This window comes from Carlito syrichta, unplaced genomic scaffold (genome assembly GCF_000164805.1).
Source record: "Carlito syrichta isolate Samal-C Ts95f unplaced genomic scaffold, Tarsius_syrichta-2.0.1 Scaffold305628, whole genome shotgun sequence".
Classification (NCBI taxonomy): Eukaryota; Metazoa; Chordata; class Mammalia; order Primates; family Tarsiidae; genus Carlito; species Carlito syrichta.
In genome coordinates, this window is record NW_007249724.1 from 232,443 (window position 1) to 256,486 (window position 24,044).

The 24,044-nt window shown below is 38.1% G+C and overlaps 1 protein-coding gene across 2 annotated transcripts in view; it reads left to right on the forward strand.

Moving 5' to 3' along the window:
• ADD3 (adducin 3) overlaps positions 1-24,044 on the forward strand; it is a 195,324-nt gene that overhangs the window by 15,263 nt on the left and 156,017 nt on the right. The window contains exon 1 of one of the 2 annotated variants that reach the window (XM_021714343.1): positions 21,107-21,202. The exons of the other annotated variant lie outside the window; for it this stretch is intronic. The gene's annotated coding sequence lies outside the window, so the exon portion shown is untranslated. Of the gene's footprint in view, positions 1-21,106; positions 21,203-24,044 lie in introns of those variants that run through there. 2 annotated transcript variants of the gene reach the window in all.

The window sequence follows — 24,044 nt, forward strand, 5'->3', positions numbered from 1 at the left end:
TGAAGCACCCTGGAACTAGTACCAGCAGGAAGTCATTACCACCCCAGCAAAAGCTGTAGCTGTAGGAGAGAGCTATGCAATAGAACCAATGGTCTTTGATAGACAGAAGCAGTCATTACAAAAGTGTGCCTTGGCAAGGAGCAACCTAGGGGAATAAATGTCCCAACCTTCTCTCATTCTCTAGTCAGTGACTCCCAGCCCAATGCAAAACCAGAGGGCGAGAAAGCATATTAGGTGCAGTTGGTAATGATCAGGTGCTCAGGACAGAGAGCACGGTGGGGAAGGATAGAAAGTATCTCTGGTGGGGGCCAACAGAGCATATTTATCACACCACCAAACATAAACTTCGTTCTCAGTGAGTTTGCTCTTCAGAAGACCTCATGTATGCGTGATTTGGAGGTGAGAACAGCCCCCATCATTCCAACTTATATAAAAACTAGATTTTCAAATTGGTCTTGCATTTGATATTCTAGAATTCTCCCAAACCACTCTTTAAAAAGCTAACCACATTACTAAGCAACTATTATGTGAAAAGCACTCAACTGGATACTAAGAGAGAGACAGAAGTATTAATATGATCTCTGCCTTCAAGAAGTTTGTGATTTTAGGTAATCAATGCTTCCTGCATAAAACTTTGCAGACAGACTCACACAATCAGCCAGAATCCAATAAAGCAGTATATGGAGTTGAGACCCTGGAATCAGATTGCTGGGTTTAAAACTCAGTCCTTTCTCATACCAGCTATGGGACTGTGGGACTGTGTTGCCTAACTTCTCTGTGTCTTTGTTTCTTCCTCTGTGAAGTTGGGATGATAAAAAATAATGACCTACTTCAAAGGGTTACTGTGGTAGTGGTGAAGATTAAACAAGTTAGAACATGAAAAATATTTTCGATGGCCATCATCTAGCACTTTGACAGTCCTATAACTGTTAGTCATTGAAAACCGAGTACCATGCTCCCAGGAGCAGAGGGTCTAAAAGAGCAGAGTTTCAGACCAATGATACAAAGTTCCCCTCCACGTTTATTAAAATACATCAATTAAAGTAGAAAGACAATATGCTGATAATCAGAGCTGGCATAAGGATAAGGATGTATTGAAACAAGTTTGAGAAACCCTGAAAACTAGTCACCCCTAGCTTCTATACTCCATACAATCCCTGTCTATGTGTCCTTAGAGGGTTAAGAGACTTTCTAAGGGAACAAGTTCCTACAGAGCTTTCTGGTTTAGAGAAAAATAAAATATAAGTGTAAAAATGAGTGTTTTTCAGAAATTGAAGTTGGTTGTGTATTCAAAACTCACTGAAGGAGTTTTCAGTATGGTGTAGGTTGTCAGCTACTTTGGATATCAAATGTGCTATGCAGCCGTGCCAACAGAAGTCATGTGCATATATCTGAGGGCAGAAGTCAGCTCTTGAGACTTTGGTTACCTCTTTGCCAGGATTTCCAAAATTTCAGACTTCTTTTGTTAGATCCAGCATGTGTTTTCTTTGCTTTTTGATGAACTTTTGACCTACATTGCATTTCCAGTCTCCAGTCATTTAGTGGAAGGCCATTAGTGACTGGTTAAACACAAGCATGCACACACACACACATACACACGTCTATCTATTATATTTCCAGACCAACTGAATTACAGAAGGAACCAATTTGAAAATATTGAGTTAAAACACTAGAAGATAGACATGAGTTTTATTGTTAGCAGTTGGCATGACAACTTGATATGCTAGAGAGTAATATGTGCTGAGTTCACGTTGTTGGAGACTCTGACAAGTTCAAGGCTGGGGCTTTGCCTCTAAATCTTGTTACCAAGGTAATGCAGCATAAGGCCAGAGTCCACTGAAATGAATACCTCTGACAGCTCATGCCAGCAGGAGCTATCTGATTAAACGGGATCTTTAAAAAAAGAAGAAGAAGAAGAAGAAGAAAGAAAAAAGAAACAATATTTTAACAAGAGCAGGAGAAGAATGCAAAGGCGGGATATTGAAATATGGACAACAGAAAATCTGAAAGAAAAGCAGTCAGTGGGTGCCAAGAAGTGACTAAATAATGGGGTCTGTTTCGCTGGCAAGAGGTTGGTGATCTGTGAAGGTCTGCAGGCAGGGATTTCAGCCTGCTGGGCCATTTTGCATGCAAAATGATACTGCCCCAATTTAGTTCCCTGGCTCAAGTTCAGCAGAATGATTTCACTTGATTGGTGGCCGCTCTCCTCCCCACGGCAGACTTTAATTTGACAGATTTTCTTCTCTGATAATACATTAAGGAAAATGGTCTCTGAGGGACTTCATATGTTACACATATTTCCCAGGATGAGAAGGGAATCCACAAAACTCTCAACACACACCAAATTGCCACTGCCTTCAGTCACTAGAATGGCCTTTTAGATATTTGTGTAACTCATGTTTGAGTGATTTGAGTCAATTATTTATGGGATGATATTGTTAGATTCATGATCTTATGAACTCCTTGTTTTCCTCGCTTTATATGCCAGTTTCTCTTGGATTTGTTCATAATGAAACTGGTCCTTAGAGTTTCTAATGCTCTAAGAATGGAAAAGAATAAGTCCTTAAGTTCATGATCTTATTTCCCATAGAGATTTGAGCCGGGGTCCACTTGAGCTGTCTCTTCTCTACACTTCCAGAGATTTAATAGGAATAATCAGTAAATGGGGATATGAGGTAAGAGGTGGAATCTGAAAGGAATTCAGAATCCCAGATCAGCAGTTCTAATGTTCCTACATATACAGATCAGAGTATTATTTCGCAAGCAAATGAGGGAATGAAACTTTCCTATGCTTACTCCATCCTATACAAGTAGCTTATAATGAAAAGTATATTGACCCTGGAATTTCTGACAAAAATCAAACTCCTGCCTCTGCAAATGATTTGTGGAATGACCTCAGCAAAGTATTTAACATGTTTGAGCTCTGATGCTTAAGTTTTAAAACAAGGTAGATTACCCTAGCTTTCACCTGTAACAGTAGTTCTCTATCTGGAATGTACAACCAAATCATGGAAAGAAATTTTAAGAAATTGTGATTTCCCTGGGCCCCACCCCAATGTCTGCTGAGTCAAAATTTGTTCTTTTCAAAAGTTCTACATATTATTCTTATTTTCATCTTTAAGAATCACCAAAGATTATGGATAACTTGGAAAGATAAGCTGGCTAATATATGTGAGTTGTCATAAGCTACCTAATCAAAGATTAAGGGTACTGCCAGGTTCAGCTTACATGTTTTTCAGCTTATATTTTTGATATTTAAAACAGGGCAAAGAAATTTGGAATGTAGGAAGCTTGGCATACAGAAAGTGGTTACATTTCACTCTACTATTTGAAGTATTTGGAGATGTCCAAGCTTTAAATGAAAAGTTCTTTGAAGTAACTTCCTTTGTTCATGTTTTGCAATATTCCCCTCAGTCTTTATTGATCTGGACAGAATAATAATGTTGTTTATCTAATGATTACTGGCACTTACTCTGAGTGCTTTATAAGTGTCAGCTCATTTGATCTTACCTCCTCTTACACACACACTGTGAAGAGATTAAGTAACCTGTCTGAGGCATTGTGGATAATGAGGTATAGGTGGGCTTTCAACCCAGGAACCCCTCTCCAAAGCCCCACTCTTAGTCACTGTGCTATTCAACCATATGATGGGTCAGATGTTACCAATGAAGAAATTTTTCAGCTTTTCCAAGTGAAAACAAAAGCCTACATGGTGGATGAGTTTTTCTAGACCTTAGATTATCATATTATCATATTGTAAAGTGTGGTCTTTAGACTTCTACATCAGAATCACCCGAGGTGCTTCTTAAAAATGCAGTTTCCAGGAACCACTCCCAGACTGATTAAGCTAGACTCTCAAGATGCGAGTGGAAACTGGGAATTGACATTTAGAAAACAATTTTCTTAGGTGATTCTCGAGCCTGGTGAAGTTTAAGAACCACTGGCCTGGATCAACATTTGTAGGTCACCATTGTTGGGAATGAGGGTGGGTAGAACATCTTGGAAGCTGCAGGAACAAATTCTGTTTTCCATAATCAGATATTGGGCACTGCCTGGGGCAGAACATTCAGTCAAGTGGCTAATAGGTGGTTTGTCTTCTGCTCAGGAACAACTGGTTGTTGTCTTTCACGGAGGGGATCAAGCAAACTAACAGATAAACGTTCCTTCAAGGTCCAGTTCTCATTTTCCCTCCAGGGACTCATGCTTGATGGTGGCCTGAAACTTGGATGTTTTCCTTTTCACTATCCAAGTGCTACAGAGATTTTGTGTCGCTGCACACACCATCTCCAGTACAATGACAGAAGCAGGGAGCAGACTGTGTGGAATGCAGCCTGGCCCCACTGGGACTTTGAATTGGGCTGGAACTTGTAAACTTTCACAAGAGTTCATCATGGTATCTTTTACAGATGGGCAAAGAAAGAGAGGTCAACCCAGAGGAGCTGGGGCTTAGTGCTTTGGAAGAAATCCATAATTTTTTTTAAACTGAAATGTTTTATAAGCCTTATTGAGGTATAATTTATATACAGTGAATTTTGCTCTTTTTGAGTGCACACTTTGAAGAGTTTTGGAAGACTGCTCTACTCTTACCACCAATGCTAGTTTGATGAGTTTTGACTAATGTATATAGCCAAGTAGCCAAAATCAAAATAAAACATAGAAAATTTCCATCTCCCCAAAAAGTTTCTTAGTGCTCCTTTGCAACCAAACCCACCCTATTTCCCCTAGTCCTTTGCTACTCCTGATCTGATAGCCATCTGATTCCAGAATATCACATAAATGGAATATCATATGCAGCCTTTTGTTGCGTATGTCAATCATTTCCTCTTTAATTACTAAGTAGTATTCCATTGTATGGTTATACCACAATTTGTTTCTTGATTCACCGAGTGATGGACATTTGAGTTATTCTCACTTTCTAGCAGGAACTGAAATCTAAGTGAGCACTAATTCAAAAAGGATTATTGAACATGCATATAAGTAGGCTCTGGAAAATGAGATAGTTTATGTTTTCAGCTTCTGAAAAAAATTGTAATCATACTGAAGATTCAAACTAACACCTAAAGAAGGAAGAACTTCATTTGTGACCCTGGAAGCAAATATGGAGAAAGAGAACTCCAAAAATGGCATCGGTATAGTTGTTAGAAGAGCATCTTAAGCCTTTTCAAAGCCCTAGGATGATATTATCATGCTGAGACACATGAGGGCGCTCTAGCCAGCCAACATTAGCAAACACTTATCCTCACAAAGGTTGTTTGTTTTTTAATTTATTGGAATGCTTTGTTGAAAACCCTAGTGAATTCTCACTCCCACCCTTGGCTTCGTTGGCCACTCTTGGATGACAGAAAAAGAAAAATTGGCATCAAGTGAATCTGTCTTTGACTATTCCTTGGGGGATTATTGTACCCAACCACAGTTTTATGGTGTGGCTCCAGTCGGCTTTTCACTTAAACTCACATGGGAAGGCTTGTAAAGGAACTCTGGATTAGAACATCTCATAATCACAAAGAAAACTGGGATTGTCCCTAAAGTTCCATTTTTACTGTTGTTGTTTTCAGGCCTTCTTAGAACGCAGCACACAAATATTAAAAAAATAATTGCTGGACAACATTTTAGGAAGACTTGTGAGTTACTCCTTTCACAGTCAGCAATTTGACGGGTTGGAAGGTGTCATTCTTATCAAAGGAAACACTGTGATCAATATAGAGGAAAACTATCTTTACAGCAGAGCAGCTGGGAGAGCTTTGGGTTACTGGTTTTGGCTTCTGAGTGGCTGTTCAAAACAAAAAGGAAAACAAAAAAGAGTTCTGGATACATTTAAAATTTTTTGAAAACCAATGACTCATTTGTTACAGAGTAACTGAGTACAAAATAAAAGACACTTCATAAAAATTGCATTAGAATACACTGGTGGAATTCTAAATGAACTAAGTGCTGGGGTGCATGATTTTCATATAAGATCTACTAAGGCTTAGGGATCTCTTTCTTAGGGAAAGAGTTGATTGCATCACTTGAGGGAATGTTTCTATAAACCCTTTCTACTATTAGTAGAATAAAATGCTCACCTGAAGATTTACTCAGTCAAACCTATCAAACCTAAAACACAACTGTTTCAAGCAGAAAATTATCTCTAACTGTTATATCCAAGTTAAATAATAGTGTGGTCTTAAAATTAGGAAGAAAGCAGTGAAGAGATGATTCTAAGGACAGGGTGTGGTCCTGGTCTGGATTCTTTAAGCAGTTTCACCCCTATTCTCAATGCTTGACATCACCCAGAGGGACTACCTCGGTGTGTTCTCTCTTCCCACTTGAGTAAAATCCTGAACCACTCAACCAAACCTGGACCCTTTACACAATCCCACTGTGGGCCCTCTCAATTACCCTCTTCAAAAGGCATTTTTCATTCTATCCTTACCTTATTCCTTGGATTCAAAGCTCACTGGCTCTATGGGTGTGGAGTTAAAAGCATGGATCAGTGGTGCTGGCTATGTGATCTTGAATAAATTACTTAATTTCTCTAAGCCTCAATTACCCTGACTGTAAAAAAAAAAGAGATGATAATAGTACCTATTTCTGTCTCCTATAATAGTACCCATATAAAGTTGTTGAGGTTAAATAAGATAATGCATATAAAGTAACATAATCCTGCATTTGACACACAGTAAACACATTATTATTGTTATTATCATCAACAATATTATTGTTATTAATTTTCAGTTCAGCCACTCTCATTATGATTCAACCTCTTCATTCTGGTAATCCATACTCAGAGCCCTATAGAAAGAAGTCTCCTAGTCAACCAAGCCCTTAACCTCTCCTGTCTCTGCATCTCCCTTGAGAATTGTTCTTCCTTCTCATCAGGGTTCACAAACAAAGTGTAGCCAGTGCTAACAATCTCCTCCCATCACATATTAGATCTATGTTAAGACTGCCATGAATGGCCATCACTTTAGCTAACCATCAGTTCATGTAGATTTACCTTAAAGGTGGCACACACTCCATCCTGTTTTACATCTCTGCAGAGAGAAATGTGACTTCAGTAGCATATTCTGCCCATCAGCACTTATCTTCTTGTAAATGAGATGCAGGAAAAGTGCAATGTGAGTGGAAAGGTATTCTGTTTAAGGAGGGGAGATGCTGCCTTCTGCCATTCCAATCATGTCCCAGCAAGAAACAGAGTCAAGACACAAGCTGACAATTATAGCTCCAAGTTTTGTAAGAGAAATGGAACAGAGGAAAAGGAAATTCAAAGAGACTATGTTTTCAGTTTTTCAAAACTATCTCTGGTGACAAAGTTCTGCAGAAGATGAATAAGGAGAAGCAAAATGTCTCAAAATAGATTTGTTAACATTTCTTTTGAATAACGGGGGAAGGGTATCCGACAGACGATTCAGAATAACTTAGAGACAAGTCATATTTTAAATACGTTTTCTTGATTAGTTAGTGTAGTGTTTAAGGGTGTAGATTCTAAATCTGTCAAGTTGGGTTGATATTCTGCCTCTGCTTTTTAACCTCCCTAAGCCTCAGTTTCCCTATAAGCAAAAGGGGGATGTCCACCGCGTTTAATTCTAATGTTGTCCGCAGATTTGAACTGTGCAGATCCACTTATACATGGATTTTCTTCTGCCTCTGCTACCTCTGAGGCAGCAAACCAACTCCTCCTTCTCCTTTTCCTCCTCCTTCCCCTCCTTCTTCCCCCCTCCTCAGCCCAGTCAACATGAAGATGACAATGATCTTTAATGATGATCCACTTCCACTTAATGAATGGTAAATATCTGTCTTCCTTATGATTCCTTAATAACATTTTGTTTTCTCTAGCTTACTTTATTTTAAGACTACATCATATAATACATGTAACATACAAAAAAAAGTCTAATGCTGTCATTAGAATTACATACGATAGTTCATTTAGTTGGGCATGGTGGCTCACGCCTGTTATTCCAGCAATTTGGGAGGCAGAGACGAAAGGATTGCCTGAGCCCAGGGTTTCAAGAACAGCTTAGGCAACATAGCAAGATCTCGTCTCTACTATAAATAAAAAAATTAGCCAGACATGGTGGCGTGTCTGTGTTCCAGTTACTTGGAAGGCTAAAGCAGGAAGATCACCTGAGCCCAGCAAGTGGAGGCTGCAGTGGCCGTGAGCATGCCACTGCATTCCAGCCTGGGCAACAGAGTGAGACTCCAACTAAAAAAAATAAAATAAAAAGATAGTCCATTTATACAACCAAGAACAACACCTGGAAATGGGAAAGGGGATAGAAGATGAGGGAAAAGAAAATAATAAAGTGGGCCGGCTATGGCGGCTCAAGCCAGTATCTCAGCACTTTGGGAGGCTGAGGTAAGAGGACTGCCTGAGCCTAGGGATTCGAGACCAACCTGGGCAACTTGGTGAGATCTCGTTCTATAATAAATCAAAAAAATTAGCCAGGCGTGGTAGAATGCACCTGAAGTTCTGGCTACTTGGAAGGCTGAGGCAGAAGGATTGCCTGAGCCCAGCAAGTTGATGCTGGGGTGGCCCTAAGACTCCGACTCAAAACAGAAAAAAAAAGAAAAGAAAAAGAAAATAATAAAGTAAAACAGAGAGAGGCCTTAGATGAAAGGATACATGAACCCACAAGTGTGATTTACTTAACCCCATGCTCCTGAGGTTCAAGAAAAGCAATAAGGAAAAGGAACTTTCTCACATGGACTTTGATATTGTGTTTCTCCGTGCACCTTTTGGCTTATTTCCTCCTTTCACACTGTGTTGGTTTAAGTAAGTGTGCTGGATAGCCAACTTCCAGAGAAAATGAGTAAAACAAGAAGGAGTCAAAACAATTATATACATCCACAGGAGTAAATTTACATACTAACAAGATTTTAGGGGTTCTTCAGGTCAACCCCCTGAGGCTGGAGAGGTTGAGTAGCCTGCTCAAAGTCATGTAGCAAAGGAGTAGCCAAACCACGACTAGATCTGAAGGTATCTTAGGGTCCTTCTCAGTACATCAGGCTTCAGGAGGCATGGAAATAATAATAATAATGTTACTTTGTTTCATATCTTATGTCCAGTGAAAAATGAAAGAGAAGCTTTTATACAAGCATCTCTTAAAGTTCAATCACAATAAGCCTTACACTTTAAATGGGTCACTCTGGATCACCATGGTGATTCTTCCAAGTTTTCCTGGAATTATCAGCTGTTTCCTAATGAGGACACTCCCCAGAACTTGCAACTGCACCAAATGGATAAATATTTCCCAGTAGAAACTACTTAGCTCTTCACGCAGCTTAGTCAGCAATTACTTTTCTTTTCCACTTCTCAGGAAACCAGCCTAAAGCATGCTCCTACATTTGCTTTAGATATCACAGAGTTCTTTAAAAATCTCTTGATTCCACCAATGACAAGGTTGCTTCCCTGGTTTTGCATGATATATCTATTGAGCAACAGTTACTTTTTTGCTTTCTATCTTTCTAACTGAGCAGTGATTATATCAAAAGTCTTGGAACAATATGGCGACTCCTGAAAAAAATTAAGAAAGAATTGCCATAAGATTCAGCAATTCCACTTCTGGGTATATATCTAAAATAATTGAAAGCAATGTCTCAAATTGAAAGCAATATCTCAATGTACATATTTGTACACCATGTCCATAGCAGCATTTTTCACAATAACCAAGAGTGAAAGCAATTCAAATGTCCTTTGACAGATGTATAGATAAACAACATGTGATATATGTTGCAATATTATCCAGCCTTAAAAAGAAAGGAAATTCTGACACATTACAGCATGGGTGAACCTTGTGGACATTAAACTAAGTAAAATAAGCTAGTCATAAAAAAGACAAATACTGTATGATTTCACTTATATGAAGTATCTAGAGTAGACAAATTCATAGAAATAGAAAGTACAGTGGTTGTTGTCAGGGATTAGAGGGAGAAGGAAGTGAGTTATTATCTAATGGGTATAGAGTTTCTGTTTTAAAAGATAAAAATTCTGGAGATTAGTTATACAACAAGGTATTTAAACTTAATAATACTGAACTACACACTTAAAATGGTTAAGGTGATAAATTTTATGTTATATATATTTTACCATTGGTTTTTTTAATTTTTAAAAAATAAGAATGAGGGAGTGGAAAGTCTCTGAGTTTTGCACGGTTTGTTACAAGCATAAGTACAGTTATTTTAAACAGTCTGATCAGTGTCATCATGTTTCTCAGACATTGTTGTTGAAACCTCAAGGCATCAAGTCTGCCAAAAGTATTCACATAAAGCAATGTATATAAATAGTGAATGAAACAACCTAGACCAATTATTTATCTAAATAGTTGTTCACCTAAATTTCTCATTTCCACTTGGCCCCTATTGATCTCCAGTCAGCTAGCGATATCTGTTCATCTAGTTTTGGTAATATTGCCGAGTTCTCTAGCAGAAGTTATGAAGTTGACAAAAGCTTAGAAATTAGTCTGTGATTTCACAGGAGAAACTTGGTTATCTCTAAAATGAACAAACCACAATTCATGAAGTTCAAGTCCTTGAATGTGATACAGTTCACACACACACAAAAATTTATACCTACCTTTATGGGTTGAACTGTGTTCCCCCCTAAAAAAATTCATAAGCTGAAGTCCTACTGCCCATAACTCAGCAGGTGAACTTATTTGTCAGTAAGGTCATTGTAGATATAATTTAAGATGAGATCTTACTGGAGTAGAGTAGACCCCCAATCTAATATGACTGGTGTCCTTATAGAAGGAGCACTGTGGACACAGACACATACACAGGGTAAGGCCATGTGACCATGAAGGCAGAGATCTACAAGCCACGCAATGCCAAAGGTTGCCAGCAATCCATCAGAAGCTGGGGGAAAAGCACAAAGCTTCCTCACGGCCCTGGGAAGAAACCAACCTTACCAATACCCTCAGCTCAGACTCTGGCCTTCAGAACTGTGAGACAATACATTTTTATTGTTTAAGCCAAAAATAAATACAAACCAAAGCCTCAGTATAAGCTTCATTAACACCATTTCCCTTTCCCTCAACTATCTTGCATCTTAGCTTCTTCTGCTTTTTTTCAACTCTCTTCCTTCCAAAGCTCCCCTACCTCTTGAGGCTCTCGCTTCATGCATCATTGTGCATTAAAATAAGTGCATGCTTTCTTTGTATCTAATTGTATTAACTTGCTGCTTTTATTATAAAAGTAATACATACTCATGTTTAAAGGTTTACTTTCACACAATTCATAAAGGAATTGAAGAGAAAGAGACCTCTCTTTCTTCATCTCCACCTGACCAGAGCTTCAAGGCACCTCCCCAAAGGTAATCTCTGTTAAAATCAGGATGTGGCTTTCCAGACATTTTGGTGTCTGTCTATGCATGCATATGCTCTATGCATTCGTTTTTCCAGGATAAATTTCAGCTAATAATACATGCTGTTCTGCAGTTTGCTCTTCTTCAGTTAATATATCCTGAACAGCTTTCCATATCAGAATATATAGGTATGCCTCTTTCCTTCTGGCTGTTTCTTAATTTATTTAACCAAATTCACGAACAAAAAATATTTATATTATTTCCAGTTTACTGCTATTACAATCAGCACCCAAATGAATATCCTTGTGTTTATATCTTTGAGCACATATTTAATTATAGCTACAGGATAAATTCCTAGAATTACTGGGTTAAAGGGTACATACATTTTACATTTCTATAGATATTCTCCATGGACCTTAGTACCGGACAAAGCTAGAATTGAATTTGTACTACAATACTTACTAGCTGTGTTACCTTGAACAATTTACTTTACTCATTCTTGGTCTCGGTTTCCTTGACCATAGTCACTGAGTAGCTCAAATTCCTTCTTACATGCTTTCAGGGATGTGCATACTGAATTTGAGAGGCATAAGGTTAAGACAGATACAATGGATATAAAGTCTATCTCAAAGTTGTTCATGGATTAAGCAATATGTTTAGTTCATAATGATTAGCAGTGCATGTTTACTCATCCCCTTCTCTGCTCTTCATTGTCTGTTCTCTAACTCCTCCTCTTTTGCAAAGATTTGGTAAGGGTTCCATTTCACTTTATGTCAACATGTATTTCAAAAGCATTTAATATATGCAAGGTTTGACAAATGCTTAGGGGATTTTTAAAAATTTTAAAGGCATAGTCTTTTTTGGAGCCTACAATATTGTACAGGAGAAAAACATCTCCCAGGTCCTAGAATATGGTAGGCACTTAAGACTTAACATGGTTGCAACAAATGAGAAAGAAAGGAGGAATGCTGTTGAATGAGTAACACCATGCCGTCTGGAAAAGAGCTCAGTGGAGCTCCCAGCATCAGAGAGTGGAGCATGGAGTCAGAAGTGATAAAGATGAGGTTTTGCAAAACTTTTCCTCTGAATTTCAACTAATGGCAAGGGCGGCCTTGGGGCCGAAGGCCAAAGCATTCAGCTAGAAATATATATTCTTCAAGTAGAAATATACTTGAAGTCTTATGTTTTATCTTAACACATCACACAAAATGTATGTTCTATTCTATAACATATTGTTTGCTTCTGTATAAATGGACTATTTCTCCCCAGTCCTAGGGTAAAATGAACATTCCAACAAAATGTACCATAGTCACTGAGTAGCTCAAATTCCTTCTTACATGCTTTCAAGGATGTGCATACTGAATTTGAGAGGCACAAGGTTAAGGCAGATACAGAACAAGCTCTCACTTCATGCTCCACCAGCCAGCTCCCATCTGTCTGTCCTGTACATTCACTTACAAACTCAGCCCTCCTAACTTCCTGCTAAAACTCTCCCCTCCCCCTGTTGTCTCCTCAACCCTGTTTTTTTCCTAACTAATCTAAATTTTATGTTGAAACTCCACTACTCCAAATATATTTAAGAAAAATAAATTAGCTACAAACTCATCCAATAACCCTTGAGATCATCAAAGTCTCCTGGGACATCCTTTGTTTTTCCACATTGTGTTGGCTTCTGGGTATGTCTCATCCCTGTCAACTATGCAATAGACTCTCAGAGGGATGTAGCTTGTTTCACTTAAATCTTAAAAAGTACCCAAACTAATGCTGTGGTCAATTAATGTTGCTTGGGTTCTGAGCACTCTGCCCAGTGTTCTCCTCTGTGCTTGAAGGACATTGTTAATGGGACATATGTTTTGAATTGCTTCTCCAGAGCTCTGATTTGTCTGCCTCTTCTCCATCCCCATTGCTTGGATTCTGGATCAGGTCCTCATCATCTATTGCTTAAATGACTTCTCTAGCTCTGTACATAGGTCATCTTATCTTTCCACCCCAGCCTTGTCAAAGCTGCTAGAGTAGCTTTTTTAAACAGACATAAGCCTATGCCACTCCCCTGCTTAAAACTTAGGTGACAACAATCTATAACCATATGTAATAACACTATGTTTCACTTATAAACATGAGTGAAAGAAACCAGACACAAAAAGTATACACATTAAATAAAACAACAACAACAACAACAAAGGAAAACCAATGTATGATGTTAGAAGTCAGGATAGTGGCTTAACTTGGCAGGGGTGGGAGTAGACGTGATTGGCAGGGAGTACCAAAAGGGCTTCTGATGGATTGTTAATGTCTAATTTCTTGATCTGGGTACAAGGAAAATAGATATGTAAAAAATCCATCCAGCTATACACTTATGTCTATGTCTATTCCTTCAATAAAATGTACAAACAAACAAAAAGCATTGGCTGCTTTCCCTTATCATTTCTATATCTCCCAGCCAACCCCCCAACCATCTGCCCTATGAACTAGCCACACCAGGTGACTCAGTGTTCTCCAAACACAGTCCACTTCCTGTTTTCTCCTGATGCTGCTCACTGCAACAGCAACCCCTTCAACTGATAGTTGACTTATACTTTGAAGCTCTGCTCAACTATCACCTCCTCCATGAGATTTCTTCCTATCTTCAGCAAAATTTATGTTTTCCTTCTCTGTACTTCCACAGTACTTTGTAGTTCCTTTCCTAGTTTACTGAAGTACAACTATAAGTGTATAGATCACATACAGTTCAATGAATTTGTACAAAGTGAATATATTCATATTACTAGCTATATAACTAACCCCAAAACCTCCCCATACCTCCTCCTAGCTACCACCCTGCAAAAAAGTATACTATCTTGACATCTAATACCAGAGATTAGTCTGTTTTTAAACTTTATATAAATGGAACTATATAGCATGTTTACTTTTGTGTCTAGTTTCTTATGTTCAACCTTGTACTTGTGAGATTCATCTGTATTGCTGAATATAGCAATTGTTTATTCATTCTCATCTCTGGGTGGTATTTCATTGTATGAATATACTACTCCTGACTTATTCTTTCTCTTATTGGTGGATTTTGTTTTCAGTTTTTTAATTAGTGAATAGTGCTGTTATGAACATCCTTATACATATAATACAGTACATGTATGTACTCATTTAAGAAAATGTATTAAATGCATAAAATAAAATACATAAGAGTACAAAAGATATAATTAGGCTAGGCTTGGTGGCCCAGCACTTTGGGAGGCCAAGGTAAGTGGATTGCCTGAGCCCATGGGTTCGAGACCAGCCCGGGCAACTTGGCGAGAACTTGTCTCTACAATAAATCAAAAATTAGCCAGGCGTGATAGCGCACACCTGTAGTTCCAGCTACTTGGAAGACTGAGGCAGAAAGGATCACCAGAGCCCAGCAGGTCGATGCTGGGGTGGCTGTGAGCATGCCATTGCACTCCAGCCTGGACTACGGAGTGAGACTCCGACTCAGAAAAAAAAAAAGATATGATTAAATTAATATATAGTTTTCAAAATACAAAACAACATTTGAGATGTAAATCTATACAAAGTATGACAATTAAGTTTGCAAACCTGCCACCATGGGCTTACATTGGCAGCACTGTACAAACAACTCAGCAAAGTTTCATAACCTCGGTATATCAGTGTCTCATAGCTATGTTTGTGTCACTGTATAGTGGCATTTTTCTGAGTGACATTCATTATCATTGCTGCAAGTTTTTGTGTACTGCCACGAGAATGTTGGAGCTTGAATTTAGAGCAATGAACAAACATTAAATTTCTTATTAAGCTTGGCAAGAGTGGAAGTGAAATCAGGGACATGTTAGCCCAAGTTTATGGGGATAATGCCATGAAGAACACAGCAGTGTACAAATGGATTCAACGTTTTTCTGAAGAGAAAGAAAGCATCTACCTCATCAACAAGGGTACCTGCATAATCAATGTTTGTATACCTAACCCTGAATTGTACCCCACATCTTTATAATTTAAAAAAAAGAAAGAAAAAAGAAAGAAAGAAAGCATCACTGATAAAGAGGGGTCAGGACAGCCAATAATGAGAACTAAAGAAAACCTTAAAAAATTTGTCAGATTGGACTTCAAAATCATTGACTGACTGTGAGAAGCATAGCAGACCAAATAAATATTGACAGAGAAACCGTTAGGAAAATCTTAACTGAAAATCTTGGCATGAGAAAGGTGTGTGCAAAAATGGTCCCGAGAGAGCTCTTCATTACTGCAATGCACCAGCTCACACGGCACTGTCTGCGAGGGAGTTTTTAGCCAGTAAACAAATATCTGCATTGAAACACCCTCCCTACTCACCTGACTGGGTCCCCAATGACTTTTTTTGTTACTTGAAGATAAAGAAAATACTGAAAGGAAGACATTTTGATGACATTCAGGACATCAAGGGTAATATGATGACAGCCCTGATGGCCATTCCAGAAAAAGAGTTCCAAAATTACTTTGATGAGTGGATTAGGTGCTGGCATTGGTGCACAGCTTCCCAAGGGGAGTACTTCAAAAGTGACCATAGTAATATTCAGCAATAAGGTATGTCGCACTTTTTCTAGGATGAATTTGCAAACTTAGTAGTCAGACCTCAAATGCCTCTTTATTAACACAATTCTTAGATCTATCAATGGGTCTAATAACTACTGTAATTTCAAAGCACTGATATATATAAATGAAATTTCAAAATTTCTGCCAAACTTATATGCTAGGAAAATATCTGTGCTTTCTGTAGGTGACAAAGTCAACATATTGTGAAGACTCCTGTGATATATTGTATACATTCATAATGGAAATGTTAAATTTCAGTTAGAGGTTAGTGGAAAGTAGACATGTGATTTTTTTTTTTTTACCCCTTCCAAATTCAGGACACCTCTGAATTCTATTAGGTTTGGAACCTCTGATCTAGATGTAACCCCTAAAATAAAGATCATATCTTAATCATATTAAAAATTCTGAATCTGGCACCAAACTTAGCCTACAGTAGGCATTCAATAAATATTTTTTGAATGACAACTCCTGAATGACAATAGCTAACTTTTACTGAGCATGTAATATGTGCCTGGTATTAAGCTAGGCAATTTAAATGTTCTACTTAAATCCTCATGACAGCTTTTTTATTACTGCTCCCATTTTATTGATGAGCAATCAGGGATTTTGATAGATCATATAACTTGCCAAGATTTTCTAGCATAAGACCAGAAATTCAAGCTGAAATACTTCTGAATCCTAAGCCTCCTGCTGACTGCTAAATTTTATGTTTTATTGCTGACAAATGAATGAAGAAATAAATGAAAAAATGGATAAACCATCAACTACACTCTCTATGCCCACTATCTTTACAGCTAGTAAAACAACTAGTTGGAATTAACAGTGCAGTAGAAGACTCTTTCTTTGTGTGAGGCAATTTGTCCCCTTGAAAAAAACTGAACCCAAAAGTGCTCATTGACTTTCCAATCAAATGAATGGGCATCTAGCAAATGGTAGATGATAGAGGTTTACAGCGCCAAGTTTTAGTAGACAAGCTCCTGGGCCACAGAGCTTTTTTCATAGTAAACAGTACTCAGTCCCAAGTGTACACATCAGATTGTGGAAAATTATCTGATGACCAGATCTCACCTCCTTTTTAGCGAAACACTCATAATAGTCACACTTTAGTAATGATATTTTGCCCTGAGATCCATAGGAAGTAGTGGAGGGGTGTAAAGGAATGCTGGGATATCAGGGGTTCCTGACAGATTCCCCTCTTGTCTTGAGGGCTTAAATAGGGGGTTTTCTTTTTTTGTTTTGTTTTTTGTGGTGGGGATTTACTCTGTCCACTATCACCCAGGCTGGAGGGCAATTACATGATCATAGCTCACCCCAGACTCGACCTCCAGGGTTCAGGTAATCCTTCAGTCTCAGTCTCCTGAGTAGCTAGAACTACAGGTGCATGCCACCACCCCCAGCTAATTTTTTTTATTTTTTATAGAGACAGGATCTCTCTATGTTGCCTCGGCAGGTCTTGAATTCCTTTTCGTGTTCAAGTGATTTTTCCACCTTGGCCTCCCAAAGTGCTGGGATTACAGACATGAGCCACCACACCCAGTTAGTGGGTGTCTTTATGGAGGATTAAACCAGATGGTCTTTCAGTTCTGAGATTCTTTTTATTCGAAGTAAATAGATTAACTTTATTCACTTTCCTTGGAAAGGTATCCTGTAAGTGAGGACTCCTGGAATTTAAAAAAAAAAAAGGTAGTCAAGTACTTAAACATATGTTTCTGAATTTAGCTATTCTCATTTTATTCTTTTTAAAAATTATACAGATAATATTTGCACATGTAAAAGCATTCAAACATATAAGCACTTAAAGTAAAAAAGAAAATAACTCTCACTCTCCTAATCCCACTCCACAGAATTAACTGTTAATGTTAACAGTTTCATGTTTAGATTTCCAAACTTTTTTTCTATTTATATCTATACACTCACATAAATACATACATACCACCACACATATATACATACATATGTATAAATATAGCATTACTCTTTGCATGTTGGGCTGCAACCTACTTTTTTCCTTAATAATGTATCATGGACATCATGCCAGATCAACATTATGTTTCATTAAGACTGCATAGTATTTACTCCATTTTATAAGCTCATTAAAATTGTTTGTACTAGTCTCCTATTGCTATTGGAAACCACATGGCAGTGAACACCTTTGTAACTATTTGCTTAAATGCTCATACAAGGATTTTTTGTAAGGTACTTAATTTCCATGGATTTTCCTAGCCAAAGAGTCACATGTTTTAAGTTTTGATAGTTATGGTCAAGTTCAAGTTGAGATATTTTGAAACTTCTGTTCCTAAGGAAACTTTCTATGAAGTTTCTACTGACCATAAGATCCACAGCTCTGTGTTATCTTACTCTTAAATTCACAGAATTCAGTGGAGTTAACATGTTCTCTGCTTTGCTGCAATCCTTCCTTCCAGGGCAAATTTTAGCTTCTATCCAAACTATTTCAGAAGACCCTCATGCTTCAAAGAAAAGTTTAAACTCCTTATCTCTAAGAATTTTTTCAAACTGGCTAGCATATATATGCATATAACTTTATTTAGTCCATGTTCAAGCTTCCTTCTTTTCTAACTGTGCAAGCAATGGAACAGGTGAGTTTACTGGGAAGGGAAATTCAGGACAACATATAGAAAGCGATGGCTGGGCACTGTGGCTTATGCCTGTCCAGCACTTTGGGAGGCCAAGACAGGAGGATTGCTTGGGGACAGAAACTCAAAACCAACCGGGCAACACAGCAAGACCCCCGTCTCTACAAGAAAGTTGTTTGTTTGTTTCAATTAGCTGAGCATAGTGTTATGTGCTTGTGATATGCTGGGGCAGGAGGATCACTTGAGCCCAGAAGTTCAAGGCTGCAGTAAGCTATAATCACACCATTGCACTCCAGCCCAGGCAACAGAAGGAGACCCTGCCTCTAAAACAGAAAGAAAGTGATTATTTATTTAGGACTGGAACAAGGGAACATTTGAGAATATTTCAGAACAAACCAGTATAACAAGAACCTGAAATCATGCCATAAACTTTTCATGCTTCAATGGATACTGATCTGTTATATTCTAAAAAAAATTAATCCTCTTCATAGTCATTTTATCAAGCACTCTCTATGTGAAAGCATTTTATAGACATTTCTGAACCAACAAACTTGTCAGGTTGGTTACATTATCTTCATCTGACAGATGAGGAAACTGAGCCTCATAGAAATGAGCAATTTGGTCAAGATTTCACATCTGGTGAAGCACTTAAGATGGAGTCCAGACTCAGGCTTACCTGATTTTCTTTCTACCATTCTGCATTTTCTGTCTTGCCATCCAAGTTGCCAATTCAGAACTTCATAGAGAGAATCAAGACCAACTAATGCAGGTGCTAAGTCACAGAACTGAGCTCAGAATAAGTAACATAAGAAAATAAGTGCCCTTTCATGGAAGGTTAGCTGATTAGTTATTTGCCAGGAATAATATAGATTATATTCCTGCAGTGGATGAGAGGCTGGGTCAAATGACCTCTGAGTCCTCGAGTCCTCTTCCAAGTCTACAGAGGTATTTGACTCCATACTCATTTCACAGACTGGGATACAGAAGTTCAGAATCCTTAAATGATTTGTTCAAGTCCACAGCTAACTAGTGCAGAACCCAAGCATTGTGATGACTCTTCTCCTGACCTTTCCACTAGAATACACCTACTTCCAAGTTTGTAGAATTTATAGCAAGCATCTTGTTTATATAATCTTGGATCCCTTTACTTGTCCATGACTTTGGCTAACCTAATTTCCACCTTGATATCCTACAACAAATATATAATCAGGGGCAGAAAGTATCATGCTTTTATTTTTCCCTCCTGTCTCTTCCAATAGCAAAAGCACTAGAAGCAGCTTGATGCAGGGCCATTCGATATCACCTGACCTTTTCTTATGCTTTGGATTCCAAAATCAGTAATAAAAGTACTGATACTACATATATAAAGAAAGCAAATGACATGGAAGAAGAGGGACTGGAGTACTCCCAGAAAACACAAAAAGCCAAGCCCAACCACAGGTAATTCCTATTAAAAAAAAACAAAAAACACAACTCTGGTAATCTTTTTAAAAGCAGTCAAGGTTGTATCAATTTTATCATCCCATTTTGTGGAAAAGAAGAAGAAAAAAGACTAAGTAGGGTCTTCGAGAAATCACCATCCTCTGGCCTGAAGCATCTGGGGTCATGGCCAGACTTCAGGGAGACTGACTGACAGAATTCACACTGTATTTGCCACCCTCACTCCATACCCAGGTCATTCCCAGATGCGAGTCCCAGGTTGGTCTCTCAGTTACCTCCCTGGCAGAGAAGTAAAATCACCTATCAGAAAAAGAAGCCACCTTTCTGAGACAGAGTGCCACCCATCCCTTCACCCCAAATTTACTGTAAGTATAAACTGAATTTGAAAACCAAAGGCCTTGCTCATGCATTTGGGGACTTAGATCAGATCCCTACATTCTATTTAACTTAATGTAAAATCTGGGTAAGAAAGATTCTGTTAAGTCTGCTAGAAAGGCTTACTATTAAGTTAACAATTAACATCCAAGCAATTTGACTCCTGGAAAGCATATTTACTTTAATTACCTAGTTCAAGTAGTTTTCAAAATGTAATCTTAAACATTACCAGGGCCTAAGTGCAGGTAGAAGCAAAGACCAGATGCTGCATCCCTAATTGGCCAGGCAATGTTGGAAGGTAGTTAAGAGAGGGTTGAGAGGCCTAATTCCAGAGCCGTCTTACTGTCTGGATTCAAAACCCAACCACTGCTGTTCACAAGCTCCTTGATCTTAGGAAAATGACTTAACTTCTCAGTACCATGGTTTCTAAATAGGTGTGCTAGGGCAATACCTCATGGACTTGTAAGAATTAAATGAAATAATCTACATTAAAAAGACTTAAGACAATATCTGGGACATAGTGAGTTTTCAGCAAATGTTAGTAATACTATCACATGTTTTAATGATAAGAATGGTGATTTCTCCCACCCCCATTTGAAATGAAAATGATTGGCCATGAAGAATCAATATTGTTTTATATCTAGATTTTGTTATGTTTGGTTTTCACAAACAGCAACCACTATTAAAAAGAAAAATGAAAAAAAACTAGTTTGGTAGACTTTTACATTTGATCTCTATTTATACTGCGTATGATCTGCAAGTGATTAGATTTCATTTTTATTACTCTTGTTAAACTATAACACGCTTGTTATCTCTCCCTGAGTGTGGTTCACACTCAGGACTGATGTTGGCTTTGTTCAGCATGCTATCTGTTGTTACTTAATTTTAGTAATTGCTGTGAACGAGATTGTGAGAAACTTGTCTTGTCTGGAAGATATTGTTCACGAGACATGAGGTAAGTCATTAATTTCTTTTAGGGAGTTATAGGTCTTTTTTAAAATGGGGGTAAGGAGGGAGATCAACAGATAACTAGGATTTAACTCAAATGATTAAAAGAACAGGATGTTCTTCTTTTTTCCCTGGGGGCCACAGAAGGAAATGAGAACTAAATTTAATGTTGTGAGTTCTTATGTTCACAAATTGATGTCTTAGGTTTATGTGTCCTAGTAATTATGCCCTGCTTTGGAAAGGCTTGCCTTGTAAGTTTAGTCTGAAGGTAGAAAATCAGTAGCTGGGAAGGCTGAGAAGAAACTATGAAATGAAAGCGCTGAGAGTTTCCAGCAAGGTATTTATCTCATATCTCGTGTAAACTTTTCTTCCCATCTCAACGGGGAACTAATGTCAAGCCATGGAGCCCTTGTGAACTGTGCTGTTCAGGCTCTACTATCAGACACTTACACTTAGTGAGAATTTAGGTCAATGTGTTACTGCTCCCAGGAAGGATGCAATTTGAGAGCTGTACTTCTAATTATAGATTGCAAGGTTTTTATTGCTGTCATAGATTATATTGCAAGCAACTGAGATTACTCTAGTTAAATTGAGCAAAACAGAAATTGTTGGAAGAATAAGGCAAGGACTCATAGAATTGAAGAAAAAATTGAAAACTCAGGTCCTGGAAAGACAGGAACCAAGTCAGTTCCGTGAGATCTTTGAAGCAGTATCTAATCACATTTTCTTCAGGGACCTCACTTGAATGGAATTCTGATCTTCGTCAGCCTTTGTGTTGCTCTACTCAAGATTCAAATGCTAGGGAGGGAACATCTGGTTGGTTCAGCTTGGGGCCAGCCCCTACCTCAGGGAAGGGCAGAGTGCCAAGATTGCTGAAATGGGGTGAAAACAGTTTCCACAAAAGAATACTGGGGCATTCTTACTAGAACACGGAATAGATGCTCTGCAATCCAAAACATACATTTACAATAATTACCAAGTAAAGGAATTTCACACACTTATAAATAGGGACATTTGGGAGATACAGTCAAAGGAAAAGACTGTGTTGCTGCCCCTGAAATCCCAGCACTTAGGTAGCCATTTTCTTCATATGATGGATCTGTCCTGGTCTCCAATGATGGTCTGTAAGTCAAATAATAACATGGGAGGGACTCCAGGATTCTTTCACTGGTATTTCACAGTATTCTCTCAAAAGCTCTTAAACCACACCCTATGATTTGACTGTATCTAAGAATGCCATTGAATTATTAAAGCCATGCTTTGTAGTCTTTTACAAAGATGCCACTAAAATGTGGTTTCTAAGGAAAATATTTGAATGAATACTGATACATCTAAACCCCTGCTTTATCTTGTAGTAACTGCCCACCTATAGTAATGGCTAAATGGGTAGCTTCCTAAGTGCAACTCCAGACCTACTCCAGTAGAGTTTTGGTAGGGAGAGGATAGGGTGGGCACTGATTCTAAACTTTTAATAACTGCCCAGGTAGTTTTGACATACACTTATGTTTGAGAACCACTGAACCAGACTTAACAAATCCCAATATTTCTTGAGCATATACTCTGTGCTGATCAGTATTCCAGACTATAAGGATACAACAGTGAACAAGATAAACAAGGTTCTTGCTCTTTTAAGATTTTTACGGAGAGGAAATTAATGATTAATTAGTACCAAAAGATTAATTAACAAAATATAGAGTGGAATATGTACTCTGATGGGGGGAAAAAGGATAATCTCAAACTTAGCAGAAATGTTCACTTTTATCTGTCATACTATTTATTCTCAAGTCTTCTCTGTCTCAGGTAATGGTGCCACCATCCACACAAAGAGTTAGATTCAGACCCAACAAAGAAAGAGAACTACAGGCCAATATCTTTGATGAACATAGATGCTAAAATTCTCAACAAGATCCTAACAAACCGGATTCAACAACACATCTCAAAAATCATCCATCATGACCAAGTAGGCTTCATCCCTGGGATGCAAGGCTGGTTCAACATTCGTAAAACCATAAATGTAATTAAATACATCAACAGATGTCAAAACAAAAACCACATGATTATATCATTAGATGCAGAAAAAACTTTTGATAAAATCTAGCACCCCTTCTTGATAAAAACCCTCGAACATCTAGGCATACGTGGAACATACCTCAAAATAATAAAAGCCATCTACGAGAAACCCACAGCCAGCACACTCCTATTGGAACCATTTCCCCTGAAAGCTGAAACAAGACAAGGATGCCCACTCTCACCCCTCCTGTTCAATATAGTATTGGAAGTCCTGGTTAGAGCAATCAGAGAAGAGAAGGTAATCAGGGGTATACAAATAGGAAAAGAGGAAGTCAAGTTATCTCTCTTTGCAAACGACATGATTCTATACTTTGAAAACCCAGGAGAATCTGTCAAAAACCTCTTTGCACTGATAAAGGACTTTGGCAAAGTCTCAGGATATAAAATAAATGTGCAAAAGACAATTGCATTTCTTTACACCAATAATAAACAAACAGAAACCCAAATAAAAACCGCAATTCCATTCACAATAGCCACAAAAAAAAAAAAAGAAATACCTCGGCATCTTCCTAATCAGAAACGTGAAAGACCTTTACAATGAAAACTACAAAACACTGCTCAAAGAAATCAAAGATGACACAAACAAGTGGAAAAATATCTCATGCTCATGGATTGGAAGAATCAGCATTGTGAAGATGTCCATCCTACCTAAGGCAATCTACAGATTTAATGCAATACCCATCACATTACCAGCAACATTCTTCTCAGACCTAGAAAAAACAATACAGGAATTCATATGGAAACACAAACGACCAAGAATAGCCAGAACGATCCTCTGC